At 37.5% G+C, this 16,411-nt stretch overlaps 1 protein-coding gene and 1 non-coding gene across 2 annotated transcripts in view; both read left to right on the forward strand.

Moving 5' to 3' along the window:
- The window catches only part of LOC132610761 (uncharacterized), a 35,653-nt gene that overhangs the window by 3,254 nt on the left and 15,988 nt on the right, over window positions 1-16,411 (forward strand). The gene's annotated exons all lie outside the window — the stretch shown is intronic.
- On the forward strand, window positions 533-606 carry TRNAN-GUU (transfer RNA asparagine (anticodon GUU)). The gene has a single exon. It is a non-coding gene; the product is annotated as a tRNA-Asn (tRNA).

Raw genomic sequence — 16,411 nt, forward strand, 5'->3', positions numbered from 1 at the left:
GAGTGTTTCGTTGTATCTGGAAAGTAGAATGTCACTTTGTCATTTGCATCGGGGTAGCGACGAAAATCTACTCTGAAAACTGCACCATCCATGCGGGTCTTGAACAGGGTTTTCCAATTTCAACTCTGACTTATCTTTATTGTTATTAGTATATTTTATTTTTCTCTTATTTATTCTTTTATTTTTGCAATAGAACATACAAAAAATTTAATAATAAAAAATTGAGAGGGTATGAGAGAGTTTCTTTTTTAAGTGTTCATGTTTTCTTTATTTGTGATTTGATCGTTTACTAGTTTCCTATAGGATTAAGTTAAAACTCTCACTCTTGCCAACTTGGAAAATGTAACAAAATTTAATTTAAAAAGAATTTAGAGGGTCATGGACTTCTATTCAGTTGTGGAAGTCCTTTTTAACAAATTCTCAAATTTCTAATATTATAAATTATTGTATCTTAAATAAAATTGTATATATGGCCAATAGAACTCATCACTACGTAACTATAGATCATATGCCATAAATGGGATCATAGGTACCTGGAATAGCTCAGTTGGTTAGAGCGTGTGGCTGTTAACCACAAGGTCGGAGGTTCAAGCCCTCTTTCTAGCGTCCAATATGTTTGGTAGTTTTCCCAAAAAAGTTTAAGCCTCCATAGCTACTTTCTCTCATTTTTTTAATTCCACCTCATTCATGAGGAATAGTTTTGACAAGATAGAGGAATACTAGAATAATTATTTTTCAGTTTTATATTTTTTTCCAATGTATATAACTCGCTTTTCTTTCTCTATAGCTCATTTGAATAATAACATTTTTGGTTTATAATATCAAAATATGAGAGATTTATTTATAATTATAACATATTTCTAAGAATAAATTAAAGTATGAGTAAAATTTATTTGCACGGGCCACGACGGAGTCGTTGCCAATCAGTAGATTCCTGCCATATGTTTGCATATATACCTTATCATTTAAGCGTGATTAGTTAATTATAAGATATTCCTTTCTATAGATTAGTATATTATATTTCATTAAATCACTTAATCATGATAAGTGTAACTTGATGTAAAGCCAAGTGTGTATTTTTTATTTATTTTTACCTAAAAGCATGTAAATGTCAACATGTTTTAAACCACTAACCCACAAATCGAAATCAATTTTGATCCCTTTTAATCTATTAATGTTTCTCTCTCGTCATTTTACTAAGGACCCGTTTCGCCATGAAATTTATTCACTTTTTCGGATTTTTTTAACTATATATGAAAATTAGTGTTTGGCCGTGAAAATTCCAAATTCAGCTTGAAGTTGTATTTCAATATTTTTTTAAAAAAATTAAAACCCCTAACATATTGCTAGTGCTGTTTTATTGCTAAAATCAAACACTAAATAATGTACAGAAAAGCATGAAATCAAAACTATCCTAGAAAGCTAGAAAAGAATAGATAAATAAACTTTGTAACAGAAAGCTTGAACACAACACTAGACTATGATGTTGCAACAAGTTCGTTTGCTTTGGATTGATGCCATTATCAGTCACCTCAAATATCTCACCAGGTGCTATGAAATCAATTCCTTTAAAAATCATTCAAGCAGAAGTATGACTGCACTTTTCATCTGATGTTAAGTGTTTAGCTTCCGAAATATCATCTGTGTATCACATTCCATGCTTGAAATTGTAGGTGAAACTGGATGTTGTAGGCTTGCAATTCCAAGTCTTCTCTGCATCAGTGTATTCACTCTAATGATATCCTTCCAATAGCCTGAATATTGTTGTTAAGCCCGTGCGTGTCTTTGTTTTTTTAACCTAAAAGCATGTAAATTTCAACATGTTTTAAACTACTAACCCACAAATCAAGAAATCAGTTTTGATCCCTTTTAATCTATTAATATTTCTCTCTCGTCATTATACTAAGGACCTGTTTCTCCATGAAATTTATTCACTTTTTCGCATTTTTTTTACTTTATATGAAAATTGTTGTTTGGCCGTGAAAATTCCAAATTCAACTTACAGTTGTATTTCAATTTATTTATTTTTTAAATTAAAACCCCTAACATATTGCTAGTGGTGTTTTATTGCTAAAATCAAACACTAAATAATGTACAGAATCAAGAAAAAGAGAAAATCAAAACTATCCTAGAAAGCTAGAAAAGAAGAGATAAATAAATGTTGTAACAAGAAGCTTAAACACAACACTAGACTATGATGTTGCAACAAGTTCTTCTGCTTTGGATTGATGCCATTATCAGTCACCTCAAAGATCTCACCATGTGCTATGAAATCAACTCCTTTGAAAATCATTCAAGCAGAAGTATGGTTGCACTTTTCATCTGATGTTAAGTGTTTAGCCTCTGAAATATCATCTATGTATCACATTACATGCTTGAAATTGTAGGTGAAACTGGATGTTGTAAGCTTGCAATTCCAAGTCTTCTTTGCATCACTGTATTCACTCTAATGATATCCTTCCAATAGGCTGAATATTGATGTTAATACCACACATTCGATAGAACTTTAGACAATTATACAGTTGTGGCCTTATCTATCCCACACATCTGACTGGTACTAAATTGAGCTCACGCCTGATAACCTCTGAGATATCAATCAAATTCTAAGCATAGGATCCGATTAATGTTTTCTTGTACTGAAATTGTTGTTGTGATCAATCTGGATCTCTTCTCTTGTAAGTTTTGTATCTGAAACAAGGAACTAGTGCCTTGTCATTTTCTTAATATTCTCTTGCATCTACTGGCATTTCCTAAAACCTGTTGAGTTGAATTGTACCTGCAAAAATAAAAACTAGGGTAGATAAAAAAAAATTGCCAATGCATTGCGTTCCTTCAAGATGTGAGCAAACTGCACTTGGTCCTTATCCCTCCAGTGATTGATCTTTTTAACCTCCATGCTGATTTTCCATGGCACTTCCCACCTTCCCTGTAGAATGTTTACCATGATTAGTGAATCAGGTTTAATCAGTAGAGGCTACAAATGATTTTTCATATAGTATTCAATCCCGACTTGTATTGCCAACGCTTCTGCACAAATGTTAATTATATCGGAAGTCTTCTAGCACTTGCATAAATCAGATCCCCGAGTTCATCTCCTATGACTGCTGAGCTCAATCCTAGATTGCCTCTTGAAGCCCCATCTTTATTATACTTGAACCAGCATGTTGCAGGACATCTCCATTCCACCAGTTTATACCTCACTTGTGGTCTGTATACCTCAAGATATTGAACCAGCTAAAGCCAATTATATGGAATGTTCTTCCACCAAGTGTATCTTGCTTTTGCCAAATTATGCATGTTGTAATTGATACCATAAATCATTTTCTCCTTGATCATACTTCCTCCATGCATAATGGCATTCCTTCTCTTCCATAACTGCCAACAGATAAAAGCTGAGCGGCTTGAAATAATGGTTTTAGCTTTGTGGAGCACTGCATGTTCCACCATTTCACAAATAGTTTGATGAAGCGTACCAAATGATCAATTATTCCAGCTACACTAGTGTAGTATTGCCATACCGATGTTGCAAAATCATAAGTTAGGAAAACACGATGTACAGTTTTTTCTTGGTGAGGCTGATCACAACATTTACATCTTGATACAAATGATATTTCATTCTCTTCAACACATCATCTACAGGTAATCTATACTTCCATAACCTCCATTAAAATTTCAGCTCCATTAAAAGAATGATATTTTGTATGACACTCCCTTGATCCATATCCTTGTAAAATGTACTGAGGGTTGTTCCTTCTGTCTTAGAAATATTTCATGCACTTCCCACAATGAATTTTTCAATACTAGTAAGCATCCACCAAGGCTTGTCATTTTTCTCTGATTGTTCAACAAAATTCATTTCTGCTCTGAAGTGCTCAGTAATGCCATCTAGTAAAAATTCATGTAGTCTTTGTGTATTCCACCCATCTGCTACCATAAAATACTCAAGATATTCAATTTTGTTATCTATGGTCAAGTCAGCCGGAAGCACTTGTTTAAGGACACCAAGTTTTGTCTAGTTCCCTTCTCAAACATTATATGCACCATTTCTTGGTTCCCCACCAAATCAGCTTATCAACTTGCTCTCTAGCCTCCAACTTTTTTTTTCCATATTTGAGAACCACCTTTTCATTGCAACTCAGTAGGTTGATGCTTCTTACAATATTTATTCCAAATGTGTAACATCCCGTGCATCCGAACTAGAGTATAGAATCATGGAGCCATACGAACCCTGTTTTCAAGTGAGTTTTCATGAGGCCTCACTTCAAGATAGCATAACCCCCTTATCAATGGAAAACTTCCTAATGAGAGTTGTAGACCTTTGAAGTACCTTTCCATCCATATAAGAACAAGGCCAAACAGATATCTGTACAAAAAGTTATGACTATTTTACTGAAGGATTGCAGAGCAGTTCGCTGGGCACACATATGCGACGCAGATTGCAATATGTGGCGAAGATTGCCATCTGTGATGCATTTCCCAATGCATTTTGGAACCAATTTCAGTCCAAAAGTTTCTGTAACACCTCGTAACTTTGTCCGTTCATGCACAGTGAATTGACTGACGAAGGGCATGATGCATATGATGTTTCGATAAGTAAGGAATAATATTTAATGATTCTAAATGAGGTTTCAAAGATATTGGAGGTAGGAGATGAAAGTTGTTAAGGAAAGCAAGGTATATGTTGTGTATCGGGAAAGAATTTCGAGTGTCGAATTAATGATGGCTTAATGAAATTTTGGAGAAGAGTTATAATGTCCCTTATATTGGTAATGAAGTGTTAAGTAAGTTTCAAGAAGGACCCATAAGCCAAATATGGGCATAAGCCATCCAAAAGGGCGAGTTAAGGAAAACGTTTTCGGATGATCTGATTTGAAGGGGCCAAAACGCTATTATAAAGTTGGAATTTGGGAAAAACACCACAGGATGAAAGTTGTATATAATTGAAAGAGCTTTCCAACCATAGGTCGTGGGACCTTACAGCATATCGGGATAAAAAGTTATGGCCATTTTACGGCAGATAGTTCATCACGTTCTGGCGCAACATGCGACTCGCATGTTCAACATGCGACTCGCATGTTCAACATGCGACTCGCATTTGGTGTCGCATGTTGTGCCAGTGAGAGTTAGGCTGCTGGCATGATTTGCGACACAACATGCGACTCGCATGTTCGACATGCGACTCGCATATGGTGTCGCATGTTGTGCCAGTTCCGAACCTTCTGGACAATTATATATAGACCCAACTTCGTTTTTAACCCATTTTCTCACCATTTTTGGTCCGAAAACCCTCTAGAACCCTCTCAACATTTCATCCACAAGAAAATTCAAGGGAAATCCATGATCAATAACACCAAATCCATGAACCCAAATGTATGAAACCTAGCCAAAGTTCATCTAATTCAAGAAAACCCAAGGGAACTGAAGTAGGGTTTTGGTGCTAAAGGAGTAACTCCACTCAAGACTTGTTCAACCACTATCTAAGGTAAGTTTCATGACTTTCTCATGATGATTAAAGTGTTGATGTATTCTTGGGAGAATAATAATTGGGTTTGATGAAGGGAATTATATGAACTATGCTAGAGTTGTTGGATTGTTGACTTGGGATTTGTTGTATTCATATGAGTGATGAAGAATGATGTTAATTACATCTAATTGAGATTGTAGAATCATCTAGAAGTAATAGAATGGGATTGGGTGAAGAAAACACCATTAATGAAGGTTGTGGAGCTTCATGCCCACCAAGTGTTTGATAAAATGCTTAGATGACCAAAGCATGAATATTATTGCTAATATAGAATCCCTTTGACTTGTATTGATATAGATCAAAGTTGAGAGGGTTGACGAACATTGTATTACGCTCAAAGGCTGGAATTGAGGTATGTGAGGCTAACTATCTACGTTAGGGAATGTTCATGATTCTCCCTACGCCTCATTCTTCATACTTGTTAGAAATTTGACTCAGAATATAGTTAACTCTAGTTTCATGAAATGATATAGAACTGTTATCTTCTAGGGTTGCAGTTACAGAATTCGTTCATGGTTGTCACTTTGAACATCATGAACCCAACACGTAATCCTTATAGACTTATGCATTATTATCACATGAGTCTCAGTCAGTGTATAATCAGTTAACTGCAAGAGTCCCAGAATCAGAAACAGTTATCATGCTATCAGCTATAGCCCGTCTCAGTTTTGTAAAATATCAATGTTGAACACCTGTATCTGTACTTTTTGGGCCCTAGGCCACAGTTTATGCATACGTATTGCTTGGGCCAGAGGCCACAGTTTTTGTGCACATTATTTGGGCCCTAGGCCACAGTTATATATATACAGTTTTACAGGTGATTCTTCATCCAGAACAGGGAGTACTTCAGCTTCTTGCTTTCCTGTTTAGTTCAGTTTCAGTTTCAGTTTCAGTTCCAGTATTTTATTGCTTCAGTTGCTTTACATACCAGTACAATTCAAATGTACTGATGTCCCTTTTTATTGCTTGGGGGCCTGCATCTCGCGATGCAGGTAACGATACACAGGTTGACGACTCAGCTAATTAGGAGTGCACGTATCAGCTACTGGTGAGCCCCATATTTCTTCGGGGCGGTGTTAGCTATCCAGTTATTTCAGTTTATAGATAGCTCTATCATTCAGTACTCTTAGAGGCTTCATAGACACAGTTCAGATAGTCAGATATTTATTATGTTAGCCTTGTTGGCAGTTGTTTAATCGTTTTGGTTTAGCCATGTTGGCTACTGTCAGATATATTTCAGATTGTCTAAGTATTTCCGCATTATGATTTAAGTCAGACCTTTAGTATATCATCATGTGTTTAGTTGTTTCCACATTCAGTTACGTTTTGGTATCTCATGTTGATTCAGTCAGCCAGTTGGTTCACTCGGTCACATGCAGTCAGGCACCGGGTGCCGTGTTACGCCCAGGCCCAGGTTCGGGGCGTGACAGTTTCCAGCATTCTGTTTTGATATGCTTTAGAACCTGCGTCAGCATAATGCAATCTGTGGCGCAGATGCAAACATAGACCACACCCGAGATTCATTAAAGTTGCGTTTTTTCAAATTTTTGTTCTATTTTTCAGTTCTTCAAGCCCTGGCACGACTTTTCTTTCCTCTCCTCTTCTCATCCTTGCACATCAAGTTAAGTCTATCCCATGTATTCGTAAGTAATTCTAACACTTATACGTGGATTCTTAACAAGATGCTACGCTACAATCTTAGGGTTTTCAAGAAAAACCACCTCAAGGTTTCAAGTTCAGACTTTTGGGTTTCTTCTTCAAAATTTTAGACCTTTTCTTCATGTTTTGGAGCAATTTAAGGTATGTAAGGCTACTCTCTATGTGCAGGAACATCATTGTTCTTCCCCACGCTACGTTCTTCCATGAGTATCACGAACGTCTCATCGAAAGTTAAATTATGTCCTAGTTTCATGGAAAGCTTTAATGTTCTTATACTTTAAATGGTGAACCTTCGTATTTCGTTCATGTATATCATTCTAAACATCATGAACTCATTACGTAATCCACGTATACTCATACTTTAATTTGCATGAGTTCTATATACATATATATACTATGAACTAATATAATTCCGTGTCTCATGAAAAATTATACTATACATGTCAACAACTATGATAAAAGTCATGTTATGAAATTCATGGGCTTCTAAGCTACCTATATTCATGTTCATGTTTTGGAGCAGTACAGATCACCGAGAAGGTTAACACCTGAAACTATGTCTGCCAACATAGGATAAGGGTCATCCCATCAAATAGGGAATATTCCTCCATCTTACCCATTACAGGTTATTTTATGGATCTAGTGTCACGACCCAACTAGGGGCCGTGACGGGTACCCGGGGCTTACCACCGAGCACCACTCACTCTACTACTCATCATACTCAAATCATAAGAAAATCTTTTTTTATTGGAGAACATAGATACTTTTACATACATAAGCCTTTCGGCTATCACAATGATATATTATATATATATATAGTAGTAACATCGTGAAACCATACTACCCACACCTACGTATCTACGAGCCTCTACTGGAGTGCTAGACATGGGGACGGGACAGGACCCCGTCGTGCCCAAAATATACATATGTACACAAAAGAATAATCAAAAGCACCTCTGGAACAATGGAGCGCTCTCAAATCGGCTACTAGCTCCTACAAGTCTGGATCAAGATCACCTCCCTGTCTACCTTTGAATGCGTAGGAACGGGTTTTGGTTGACAATGCTTCACTTGAAGAAAACCCTAGCTTTAGCTTCCAAGGGATTTCTTGACTCTAGCAACTCCAAAGAGCTTCCTTGCACTCTATTCACTTGAATTTATGGTATTAACCCTTGATTTCCCCTTGTATTCTTGAAATGATATGTACGGAATATTCTAGAAGTTTGGAGAGAAGTGGAGAAGTGGGAAAGAATGAGAAAATAAAGTGGGAACAAGTATATATAGTTGCAACTTAATCAGTCCGTCGGGACTTATACGGACCACTTATACGGTCCGTATAACATTATACGGTCCTTATAAGTGTCTGTAGTTCACGACCATGGAAAAAATTGTTGTTGTTGGGTTATACGGACCATTATACGGTCCGTATAAAATTCCACGGGCCGTATAATGTGGTCGTGTAACTCACAGTTTTTCCGAAGTTGTCCTCGTCGTTTCGTTTGATCTCCAATCCTTATACCACCTTCTTAACACTTGTTTAGTACTTCATCAACGATCTAAACATCCCTATACTCATCCTCAAGTCCTTACCAAACAATCCTTAACACAATAATTTATGAAACCTTTCCTAAACCCCATTCATACTCCACTTGTCCTTATCAATCCTTATTTCATCAATTCATATAACTTCAAAATCTTAACGTATACATTCTAAGACCACTAAATATCCGTCTTATAGTCTTAAGAAATTCCTGTTACCCTTAAGCTCACATTGGTTCATTCACTACACAACGACATGAAATTTCCAAGGTGTAACACTTTTCCCCCCTTTTGGAACATTCGTCCTCGAATGTTAAGCACTCGGGAATTCTACGAAAATTTCGCCAGAGTTTCCCCTGTAATATGGCACTACCATCCTGTCACAACAGCCCACAATAATATTGCCTCACAGGGCCATAATACAACATCAATATAAATTGGCCACACACGACAAAAAACATGAAAAGAAGCATACGTACCTCATAATGTTAGTGTTTCATCTTGAATCCCTCATTGGGATTGGAATAAGTGCAGATATGTGGATTTTATTTTCTCTTCAGCCTCCCAAGTCATTTCTTCTTGGTTGTTATTTCGCCACAGGACTTTGACTGAAGCTACTTACTTATTTCGAAGTCTTCGTACTTGCCTGTCTAATATGGTAATGGGCACTTCTTCGTATGCTAGCCTTTTTGTCACCCGAACATCATCTATTGGAACAATTTTCGTGGGATCTCCAACACATTTGCGGAGCATTGAGACATGGAAGACTGGATGGACTGACTCAAGCTCTGAAGGCAAGTCCAATTCGTAGGCTACATGACCCACCTTGCGGATAATTTTATAGGGTCCAATGTATCTAGGACTTAACTCCCCTTTCTTACCAAATCTCATCGCCCCTTTCATTGGCGACACCTTCAAAAATACCCAATCATCAACCTGAAAGTCCAAGTCTCGCCGACGATTGTCCGCATAAGATTTTTGGCGACTTTGGGCTGTCAACAATCGATCTCGGATCACCTTGAATTTTTATACCGCTTGCTGAATCAATTCAGGGCCTATCAGCTGTACTTCTCCTATTTCAAACCATCCAATTGGAGATCTACACTTCCTTCCATATAAAGCTTCATACGGAGCCATTTGGATACTGGAATGGTAGCTATTGTTATATGCGAACTCAATCAGAGGTAAGTGATCATCCCAACTACCACCGAAATCTAGTACACATGCTCGTAGCATATCTTCCAAAGTATGAATGGTACGTTCGGCTTGTCCATCGGTCGGCGGATGAAATGTCGTGCTAAGCTTCACTTGGGTACCTAGACCTTCTTGAAAAGACTTCCAGAACATGGCTGTAAATTGCGCTCCTCTATCTGTGATAATGGATAGTGGAATACCATGGAGTCGCACAATCTCTTTGAGATACAACCTCGCATAATCTTCTGTTGAGTATGTGGTTCTGACTGGAAGAAAATGAGCTGCTTTCGTGAGTCTGTCCACGATCACCCATATGGAATCATACTTGCCTCGAGAACGAGGTGACCCCATAATAAAATCCATGTTGATCACTTCCCATTTCCAAGTAGGGATTTCTATTGCTTGCAATAATCCTCCTGGCTTTTGATGCTCGATTTTCACTTGCTGGCAACTTGGACATTGGGCTACAAATTCTGCTATGTCTCTCTTCATGCCATCCCACCAATATATCAATTTGAGATTGTGATACATCTTTGTTGCACCTGGGTGAATAGAATACCGGAAGCATCACAATATACGACATAGCCATCTGGCCCTTCTGGAAGTGTTAAGACTGGAGCTGAGATTAATCTATCCTTCAACTCTTGGAAGCTGCGTTCACAAGCATCATTCCACTGAAATTTAACTGACGTCTGGGTTAGCTTCGTCAATGGAGCTGAAATAGAGGAAAATCCCTCTACAAACCTTCTATAGTAACCTGTCAATCCTAGAAAACTACGAACCTCTGTAGGCGTTGTAGGCCTTGGCCAAGTATTCACAGTATCATTTTCTGAGTATCAACTCGAATGCCATCATCTGAAATAATATAGCCCAAAAATGTCACAGAATTCAGCCAAAACTCGCACTTTGAAAATTTTGCATATAATTCTCGGGTTCGAAGAATTCCAAGAACAATACGTAAGTGTTCGGCATGTTCTGATTCTGTGCGAGAGTACACCAGAATATCATCAATAAATATTATCACGAATAAATCCAAAAGAGGCCTGAATACGTAATTCATCAAATTCATGAACACTGCCGGAGCATTGGTCAACCCAAACGACATCACCCGAAACTCATAATGGCCATATCTCGTTCTGAAAGCTGTTTTAGGAATATCCTCTCCCAAGGATTGATGATTTGTTTGATCAACTACAGGGTGCCAAATGGTTTTATAAAATAGACTTGAGGTCGGGTTATCATCAAGTGAGAGTTCGATAAGCGGATATTCCAAGAGGCCGTGACGGGTACCCGGGGCTTACCACCGAGCACCACTCACTCTACTACTCATCATACTCAAATCATAAGAAAATCTTTTTTTTATTGGAGAACATAGATACTTTTACATACATAAGCCTTTCGGCTATCAAAATGATAATATATATATATATATATATATATATATATATATATATATATATATATATATATATATATATACAGTAGTAACATCGTGAGACCATACTACCCACACCTACGTATCTACGAGCCTCTACTGGAGTGCTAGACTTGGGGACGGGCCAGGACCCCGTCGTGCCCAAAATATACATATGTACACAAAAGAATAATCAAAAGCACCTCCGGAACAATGGAGCGCTCTCAAATCAACTACTAGCTCCTACGAGTGTGGATCAAGATCACCTCCCTGTCTACCTTTGAATGCGTAGGAACGGGTTTTGGTTGACAATGCTTCACTTGAAGAAAACCCTAGCTTTAGCTTCCAAGGGATTTCTTGACTCTAGCAACTCCAAAGAGCTTCCTTGCACTCTATTCACTTGAATTTATGGTATTAACCCTTGATTTCCCCTTGTATTCTTGAAATGATATGTATGGAATATTCTAGAAGTTTGGAGAGAAGTGGAGAAGTGGGAAAGAATGAGAAAATAAAGTGGGAACATGTATTTATAGTTGCAACTTAATCAGTCCGTCGGGACTTATACGGACCACTTATACGGTCCGTATGAGTGTCCGTGGTTCACGACCATGGAAAACATTGTTGTTGTTGGGTTATACGGACCATTATACTATCCGTATAAAATTCCACGGGCCGTATAATGTGGTCGTGTAACTCACAGTTTTTCCGAAGTTGTCCTCGTCGTTTCGTTTGATCTCCAATCATTATACCACCTTCTTAACACTTGTTTAGTACTTCATCAATGATCTAAACATCCCTATACTCGTCCTCAAGGCCTTACCAAACAATCCTTAACACAATAATTTACGAAATCTTTCCTAAACCCCACTTATATTCCACTTGTCCTTATCAATCCTTATTTCATCAATTCATATAACTTCAAAATCTTAACGTATGCATTCTAAGACCACTAAAAATCCATCTTATAGTCTTAAGAAATTCTTGTTACCCTTAAGCTCGCATTGGTTCATTCACTACACAACGACATGAAATTTCCAAGGTGTAACATTTAGTCATGTGATGTTCATGTCTCGTACCCTAAAAAAGTATGAGATAGCATAGTTGGTCGAGCAGAGATCAGATGCCATGTGCTCACGTGGTGATTACATATCAGTTATACTAAGGCTCCCACTTAAAATTATTCACTCATGTTATTATATTCATGTTAGATTATGTTCATGTTCATGTTCATGCGATTTACAGTTACAGTTTAGTTCCGTGTTACTTCATGCACTCATGTTTATTGACTCTGTAACACCTCGTTCCTTTAGGCTATCGTTTGACTCATAAGATGGGGATATAACGGAACCAAGATGGGAAGTGTAGAAATTATTTTGAAACTTATAAAAGGTATAAGAAGAGTCCTTGGACAAATTAAAGTTGGAAGCTGCGCTACAGATTATGTTTTCAAGTGAACTTTCTCAAGGCCTCCCTTCAAGTGGGCATAACCCCCTTATGAATTGGGAATTTGGGAAAACTTCCTTAATAAAAGTTGTATCCCTTTGAAATAACAATCTATCCATATAAAGACCAGGCCAAATGGAGCCCTGCGCAAAAAGTTATGACCGTTTTACTGAAGGGTCGCTAAGTAGTCCGCTGGACACATTTATGCGACGCAGATTGCAATATGAGGCGCAAAATACAATTTGCGACGCATTTACAAACGCATTTTGGACAAAATTTCAGTCCCGAAGTTTCCAGCATTTTGTTTCGATATGCTTTCGCATCTGCGTCAGCATAATGCAATCTGCAACGCAGATGCAAACGCAAACCACACCAGGGATTCATTAAAGTCCGTGTTTTCAAATTTTTGTTCTATTTTCAGTTCTCCAAGCCCTATCACGACTTTTCTCTCCTCTCCTCTCCTCTCCTCTCCTCATCCTCCCACATCAAGGTAAGTCTCTCCCATGTGTTCTTAAGTAATTCTAACACTTATACATCGATTCTTATTAAGATTCTACACTACAATCTTAGGATTTTCAAGAAAACCCTCCGCAAGGTTTCAAGTTTAGACTTATGGGTTTCTTCTTCAGAAGTTCAAACCTTTTCTTTAAGTTTTCGAGTTGTTAAGGTATGCAATGCTAAATCTCTATGTGTAAAAATATAGTTGTTCTTCCCCACGCCATGTTCTTTCATGATTGCTATGAATTCACATTAGAAGTAGAGTTATGCCCTAGTTTCATGAAAAGCTTTAGAGCTTCTAGTCTTTAAACGATAAAGCTTCATAGTTCATACATGTATGTCATCCCGAACGTCATGAACTCAACACACAATCTATGTATGCTCATGTTTGATATTCCATGAGTCTCAATTATAATCCATGAAATGTCTGTGAACAGTACTTTAAATTTCATGAACAATCTATGACTCCACATCTCAGAGTAGTAACGCTTTGCATTCCATATTATGAATTACAATATAATTCTTAGTTCTATGCTATAAAGTGCAAATTTATGAACACATGTATTTGGGCCTGAGGCCACAATTTATGTATACATGTTAGGTTGCACGACCTACTTCCTAACCTATGTGTATCTAATTTTCGCTTGTAGAATTGAACACGTTATTGTACCTGTTCTATGCTAGCCTCTTTGCGGAATAAAATTGCTGGTAAGTAAAGGACACACGATAATTACTTGGAAACCACCCGGTTCAAAGGTGATAAAAACCACGACTTACAGACTTGTAGGATTTAACGAACTGCAAATTCAAGTTACAGACCTGTAACCTAAGAACTACACTCTAATCCCTATCTCACTAATCATACTCAGACTAGCAACCCACCCTCAAGTAGTAAACTCCTACTTAAAGTTGAACTTACAACAATTGTTTGTATCTACTTGTATGCTTCTATGTAAGCGGATAAAGATACAACTCGATAGAACACACCATATACAAGATATCTAAACTTGTGAACATTATACAGTAAAACAGTTCCTTCAATCCTTCTTTTTGCACTAGGGACGCAACTCTAGATTCTTGAATATAATGGATAAATCCTCTCCTGGCTCAATATTCTGAATTCTCCCTTTGTGAGTGCGCAAACTTCTTTTCGGAAAGACTTGGGTATTTATAACATTAAAGCTCCACAGGTTAGTGAACACAAAACCCTTTGCTAGTCGATCAATGACATGTGATAAGGTTTGTGTAGTATTTGGATTCTTTCCTTCTTGTGTCCGCTCTTTGTGTCACGACCCAACCGGAGGGCCGCGACGGGCACCCGGTGCTATCCCACCCTGGCCCCTTATCATACATTTACATTTACATCTAGATGAGCCACATATTAAATCGTACTTTCTATCCATAAATCACACTATTTCCATTGGCCACAATACATATATTCATATCACCATTAATAGCAATGCCCATAGCAATGTACATAAGCCGACGAGGCTAACAAAATGATATCCAAAATATAGGCCGATAAGGCCAAATACATCTAACCATATACACATGTCTACGAGCCTCTAAGGAGAGTATGTCATATCATATAGGCGGGACAGGACCCCGCTATGCCCATAAATATGTACACAAATGAATCAATACCAAAAGCTGTAGCTCCGAATGAAATAGAGCTCCGCTATGCAATCCCTGAGAAATATAGCTAAGGATCAAGCCTGTCTCCCTGGCCACCTGCGGGCATGACGCAGCATCCACAAACAAAAAGGACGTCAGTACAAAGAATGTACTGAGTATGTAAAGCATGATCAATATCATTATAGGAGCATAATAAGCGACATAAGAGATAGCATAATATGGAAGATAGTAGTATCATCGTCCCGCCTATATGATATCACTTACTTGCCTTTCATAGGGACTTTCCATTTCTAATGCGTGATTGTGTACATACATCCATGTTCGTATCCGTATTCATATCCGTACTCATTTACATTTCATATCTATAATCTTATTCATTTACGTATTCTTATTCATATTCGTATCATATTTGTATTCATACTCATCTCTATGTCATGTACATATCCATATCATATACATAGTCATAACATATACATATCATTTACATAGCATACCCGACCACGAAGGTTCGGTGTTTCACGTACCCGGCCATGGCGAGGCTCGGTTATCATACATACCTGGCCAACCAAGGCTCAGTGTTACACATACCTGGCCCTACCAAGGCTCGGTGTTATCCGTACCTAACTGCAGAGGTGCGCGTGCATTTCATCAATATATACATTCTACCCGTCCTGATAAGCTCGGGGTTCCATAATAGTCATACATAGGCACATATACATAATAGCTCATAAGCATCTTTAGTATTAACACTATTATCATCGTCATCGTTATCGTCATTGCTATTATCGTCGTTATCATTATCGTCGTTCATTACATCTATCCTTATAGGATTATTCGTCATATGAGGAATTTAGTACAATCGTAATACATATCAAGAATCATGAGCTTAATAGCTTTGAAGATAGAATCATTTGGAGGACATCATAGGCTCATAGAAGAATAGATATTTGGCCAAAGAACCATGCCTTATGAAAGAAGGGTTAGCTTTACATACCTTTCCGTTCAACTATTTTATCACTTGCACGTTCTCCTTTAATGCTCACGCTTCTACCTTCATTAGAGTTATATTATCATTAGAAATCGATAACTTAACATACATGACTAAAGCTAGAGAGAATTGGACAACATCTCCTTTATTTATAAGACTTCCTCCATATCATATATCAACTCCCAAACGTCAATAATACATTCACAACATCATAACAATAGTCTTTACTTATCCTCATTATCTATATTTCTCAATTCACTTCCAATCACCCATATACATGGTCATAGCACACGACTACGTTCATTCATATACAATTCCTATATCATGTTCTTAACATTATTACAATCATATCATATCACGAATCATTACTCAATCCAAACTATTACTCAAAGATGACACTATTCCCACATTCAAGACCCATTTTCTATATTCTTCTACAATCCAAGTGTTTCAACTTTCAAATACCTTAAACAACATGGAAATACTATAAAACTTACCTTAGATGGTGTGGGAATGA

Source organism: Lycium barbarum, chromosome 1 (genome assembly GCF_019175385.1).
Source record: "Lycium barbarum isolate Lr01 chromosome 1, ASM1917538v2, whole genome shotgun sequence".
Classification (NCBI taxonomy): domain Eukaryota; kingdom Viridiplantae; phylum Streptophyta; class Magnoliopsida; order Solanales; family Solanaceae; genus Lycium; species Lycium barbarum.